At 40.4% G+C, this 6,000-nt stretch overlaps 1 protein-coding gene across 2 annotated transcripts in view; it reads right to left on the reverse strand.

Annotated features, from left to right (window-relative positions):
• Window positions 1-4,699, reverse strand: part of LOC139442463 (acyl-CoA:lysophosphatidylglycerol acyltransferase 1-like) — a 64,999-nt gene extending 60,300 nt beyond the window's left edge. For both annotated transcript variants that reach the window (XM_071223272.1, XM_071223271.1), the window contains exon 1: window positions 4,628-4,699. The gene's annotated coding sequence lies outside the window, so the exon portion shown is untranslated. The remainder of the gene's footprint in view (window positions 1-4,627) is intronic.
• Window positions 4,700-6,000: the final 1,301 nt, after the last annotated feature.

Below are 6,000 nucleotides of genomic sequence, written 5' to 3' on the forward strand. Positions count from 1 at the left end.
ACTTGAGTTTTTGACTGGGTTAAGTCTATTTTCAGTCAAATATCAGTCTTGATAATTACTGCACCAGGTTCGATTTTGAAGGAGAGACTTCAAATGGGGTAGGATTTTTGACAACAAGTTTTAGACAACAAGCAGAGCAAAATTTGTTTGTTTGTTGTTTAACCTCACACTCAGCAATATTCCAGTTATATGACGTCAGTCTGTAAATAATCAAGTCTGAACCAGAAAATCCAGTGATTGACATCATAAAAATCAATCTACGCAATTGGGATACAATGACACGCATCAACAAAGCCAGCGAGCCTGATCACCCGAGTCTGATACTCGCCTCTTACGACAAAAACAGTCGCCTCACACAGCAAACATAAGTTACTGAAGACCTGTTCTCTACCGGGTCAGGTATACCAAAGCTGGGAATGGGATCATTCATACAAAGTTAGCCTTGTAGTTCAGAGGACATGTTGAAAATGCGAAAGTTCACAACTAACAGTTTGACAACGCATCAAGACATACGCTCACATGACTTTCAATCAGGTGAGCTAAAATGGTCAGATATGAGTGTCATTTGTGGGAACATGCATGTAAAGTTTCAGCTTTGGTGCAGTGCAGTGTGCGAAATAGTTACCTGCCCCCTAGCCGTGGCTAGCAAAATATTTGTCAGGTTAAAGATTCTGATGTCCCGAGCCCGAATGGCTACTGAAACCAACAGCGATATTTTTAGGCACACCTCTTGGTTAATCAAAATGTTTGAAAGCTCTCTCCTTACTGTAGATAGAAACGACCCTTCACCTTGTTTTAGTGACTGTAACACTGTGTATAACAAACTTTTTTTGTGATTGGTTCTAATTTGTAGTTAAACCAATCAAAAGCTGCATTATTTAAAAAAAGTTGACTGCCTATGTCAAATATTGTGAGGATGAATTTTTTCGTTTCAATTATGACAATTCTACTGTAACCATGATTATGTGACACATCCGAAATGACTCCACAACATAACTTGCCCATATCTTTTGTGAAAAAAATTAGTGCTGAGTGCAGATATGAGTTTGAAAAAACAGGCCCGGAACTGAAATTTCTTCAAATGGTCAGTACAGATTCCATGTCCAGTAAAATTTGAAACTAGTTAAAAACTTGAAAGGCTAGCTAGCCCAACTGGGCATGATTATTTTGAGATTATTTCACACACTGGTGCAGTGGTTTTGGAGAAGATGTTCCAAATTGGCGATACATGACAGATGACAGACTTACATGCCACAACATAAGCTCATTTGATTTTGACATTTGAGCTAAAAAGTCATAAGTCATAAACAGACCTTTTCATTCAAGTCAGTTTTAAACATAGGGACAAATAGATTATCATTTGCAAATTTCCATAGCAATAACTGCATCCTAAGACATAAACTTGGGAGTCTCAGCAACATGTGAGGAAAAACAAGTATTTGTCACAAATTGACAAAATGTCCCCCGCCTGTATATACACCATAGTACCAAATATGAAGACAATCCAGCGATTAGTTCTTGAGATATCGCGGCAACACCGTTTTCCAACTCCAAAAGCAGATTTGCCTGCTGTGACCTTGAAAATATGGTCAAGGTCACCAAAACCGACTGGTAGCTGCGGTGTCTGTATATACACCATAGTTCCAAATATGAAAACAATCCAGTGTTTAGTTCTTGAGATATCGCGGCAACACTGTTTTCCAACTCCAAAAGCAGATTTGCCTGCTGTGACCTTGAAAATGGGGTCAAGGTCACCAAAACCGACTACTGTGTGCGGAGTCTGTATATACACCATAGTTCCAAAAATGAAGACAATCCAGTGTTTAGTTCTTGAGATATCGCGGCAACAAACAGGTGGGACGTACGGACGGACGGACGGACGTACGGACGTACAGACGTACGTACGGACGGTCGTGAATACTATATCCCCCACTTCGCGCTTTCGCGCGGCGGGGGACAATTAGCAAGATATTATCTCTGGTACTTATCCCTTAATACCATACATATCTTTCCACCCACAGATCTGGCAGTAGGAATGTTTGATCTTTTTCAAGATGATACATTGAATGACATGATATTTACTCTCCCGAGTGTAGACTATGATGCCAGCCTGTAGTCTTGCAATTGTTGCACATTTACTGAGCCCCGTGCATGGTTTACATCACACATTAAGTTTAACTGATAACATTATAACTACATCACTGTTATTGAGGGCAGAAGGATCAATGGTTTGAAATAAATGACAAATAGACTTTGTAGCAAGTTTGCTATGTATTGAGGGATAAATATATATCACTCACAAATATCAATATCATGTCAGGTATCTTCCCCAAGACCTAAATTACAGGCTGAGGCTGTATATTATTTACTCAAAGCATCACCTGCCTTGACTGGGTAATGGATATCCAAGGTTACCCAAGTTGTCAATGCCCCTATTGTCCCTTTCCAAACCACTCAGCATATATCCTGTGCATCTACAACACTATGTGCTAAAAACATCTGTTTCTGCTGGTCCCAAATTGTCTCTTTGCATCATTTTCAGTAGATTTTAATATCAACATATAGTGAGTGAGTGGTTTTACGCCACTTTAGCAATATTCCAGCAGTATCACAGTGTGAAACACCAGAAATGTGCTTCACGCATTATTTACACATAGACTTGCAAAGTTTTACAAAAAATGCAGATTTTGGACATAGAGCTGAAGTCGCACACTGGTATGATCTTGTGTCTGGTGGGAATGCGAAGTTTCCAGGTATATCATGGGTGGGCGAGTATGATATTGTGTTATACAGGGATTTATCTGGACCTGGCCAGAGGCTGACAACTGTGCAGCAAGTGACATTAAATTTCCCAATTCATGTTAAAGAGCAATAAACAGCCCCACTAAATAATGTCTGGGAATGTCCGGGAACATCTAGGAACGTACAGGAGAATGATACTAAATAATAAAGCTTTTTCCATAATTGTGTTCTTGTAATAAACATAATAAAGTGCATGAAGTTGCATTACAGTTATTTCGCCGGCAAGTGAGCTAAGTTAATGATGGTGAATTAAGTTCAATTGCATTGATGATATTCACTCAAATGTTTTATTTACTTGTACACCATTGACAATGGATTTTCTCACGATTGTACCAAACTGAGAAAGAAATGTGTTATTGACTGACTGCACTGCATTATGTAACTCTGATGTCTGATGAAACCTCCTGAAGCTCCTGGAGACCTGGACGTTACATAATAGGACTCCTAATAACTAATGTTATGGCTCTGTAGAAGTGACTTGTATTCACAGCACTGACCAATTTGATTTGATTTGGTTTGGTTTGTTGTTTTACGCCACACTCAGCAATATTACAGCTATATGACGGCGGTCTGTAAATAATCGAGTCTGGACCAGACAATCCAGTTATTAATATCATGAGCATCAATCCACACAATTGGGATCGATGACATGCATCAACCAAGTCAGCGAGCCTGACCACCTGATCCCATTAGTCGCCTTTTACGACAAGCATAGTCGCCTTTTACGGCAAGCATGGGTGGTTTTTTTTTATCAAATTGCCTGCCAAGCATTGCCAAGGGCACTTAGTTTGAAATCCTGGATAAATCCCTGAACATTATGTGTCTTTTGATCCCTGTTACAACACTGTAACATGAGACAAACATCAAGTATTGACAGTATAACAATGTTATTTTGTATTTTATCTCAAAGACTGATTAACATGATGAAAGCATGACAATCATTGATGAACTTCATCATTAAATCATATATTTATCCTTATCATTAATACTTTTATTACTACCGCACATGATGATACCTCACAGTCAGTCCTTATAACATTAAATTTTGATAGTGATCTAGAGTAAATCAAGTTAGAATGACTTAAACAATGCAGGGTGAGTAACAATTAAGGAGATAAATAACATGATTTTTACAAATGTTGAATGCATTACTCTTAATTAAAATGGATTTCACTCACGGGAGAAACTTGCGAACTAAATCTGTGGTGTGGACATGACGTACGTTTTTCATTTATGTGTTACTCTGTTGCAACATTTATGTGGCATATAATTAACTCAGTTATCTAAATGTAACAATTAGATGATATATCGCCGCCTTACGTGCCATTGGACCCTTTAGCCAAGGGACTCTTTGTAATTCAAGGACACTACCCAGATATATTGGATTCTAGGAAGACCTTCAAGTCTGGCAAGATATAGAAATTACAGAGTTATATGTCAAATTAGGACTGAAGGGGTGTTTGTCAGCACGGGTACAATGGCCTACAGATAGCTTAGTTTCTGTACTGAGAATATGGCCTGGATTGTTTTTATCCTGTGGCAACAACGCACTGCCACTGGCCGCTTGATCAGTTTAGATGTTCACAATTTTAGTGACTTAGAGACAGTGAATTATAGTATTCCCTAAAAATAGAGAATAATATTTTCGTTCCAAATTTTATCGAGAAATAAAATTGAAAAATCGGGCCTTGACATCTTCTGCGTCGCCGCAGTTCTGTTGTGTGTGAATGACATTACACAGGGCCTATAGATCTAGTTTCTACAGTAGGTCGTATTACAAACATGCTAAATTCAAAACAATGTAATTGGTAATCAGAGTATGTACCTTGCCCTTGCCTAGATATTATACTGTGACTGGCGGATTGAACAACAAACCTTCGGGTTGATCAGAGTTATCTACCCCTGAACCAGTGCGCAGTAAATTGCAAAACTCGTCAGATGCGAAACATGGAGAAAAAGATGCAACGGTTTCTCTGATATCATCTGTTTTGTATATTAAGATTGGATATCAAAATATGCATCAACATTATGACCGCCATTATGAAACCATATGTATATGTCATCTGTAAACATGGTCGATTCACTGGAATGAAATTGTAATTTTCTATATATACTCACACGCAAAAGAAACGCAAATCGAGTATGCAGTATACGTTATTTATTTTCAACAGCAAAGACAAGAAATACTAATACGGCAAGATTGACAAAAATTTGACTGAAGACAGTTTAATGGATTAAAAGGCAGATGACATAATTGGGTTTTTTTCAAATGTTAAGGGCTTATACACAGTTTCGGGTCAATACCCAAAATGTCAGTCAATACCTGGCGTGACCACCATTAGCATTGATCACTGCCACACATCTCCTGTACATTGAGTGGATCAGACGATTTGTGAAGGCCCTAGGGATCCTCCTGCACACATCCAGAGCAGCTGTGCGTAGATAATCGGCAGTTGTAGGGACTGGGCGCACATTGTGCAGACGCCTTTGAACCTCATCCCACAAGTGTTCGATGGGGTTCAGATCGGGGCTGAGGGCTGGCCACGGTAGAACACGGATGTTGTGTTGTTGTAGGAAGGCCATGGTAGTTCTAGCAACATGGGGACGAGCGTTGTCCTGCTGGAAAATGTGTTGTTGATGTTGTGCAAAAAATGGAACAACGTGGGGTCTGATCACTTGGTCGATATACCGCTGAGCAGTGACGCCGTGTCCCCGACCTTGACCAACATTCAGAAAGCACATGGGTCCAAGTCTCGCATTAAGTCCAATCCCTGCCCATATCATGACGCTAGGTCCATCCCATGGATCCCTTTCCACAACGTTTCTGTCAGCGAAACGATCACCTCGACGCCCCCAAATTCTGACTCTTCCGTCTGCATGGGAGACACAAAGGCGACTTTCATCAGAGATGATGACACGCCTCCACTCACGATGACGCCAATTGGGATGACCCTGTGCCCACTGAAGTCGTGCTTGTCGATGCCGTGGTTGGAGAACAGGACGACGTGCTGGTCGGCAACATCTGAGTTGTTGGAACGGAGACGTCGGATCACAGTGTCCCGGCTAATGTGTCGATTATGTGTTCCTATGGTCTGTCGAGCACTTTCACTTGCAGTTAGGAACGGATGTCGCTGGTGTTGACGGGTAATCTGCCGATCTTGTCGAGGTGTGGTGACCCTAGGACGACCGCTCCGAGGA

Source organism: Haliotis cracherodii, unplaced genomic scaffold, assembly GCF_022045235.1.
Source record: "Haliotis cracherodii isolate W230 unplaced genomic scaffold, xgHalCrac1.p SCAF_5, whole genome shotgun sequence".
Taxonomy (NCBI): Eukaryota; Metazoa; Mollusca; class Gastropoda; order Lepetellida; family Haliotidae; genus Haliotis; species Haliotis cracherodii.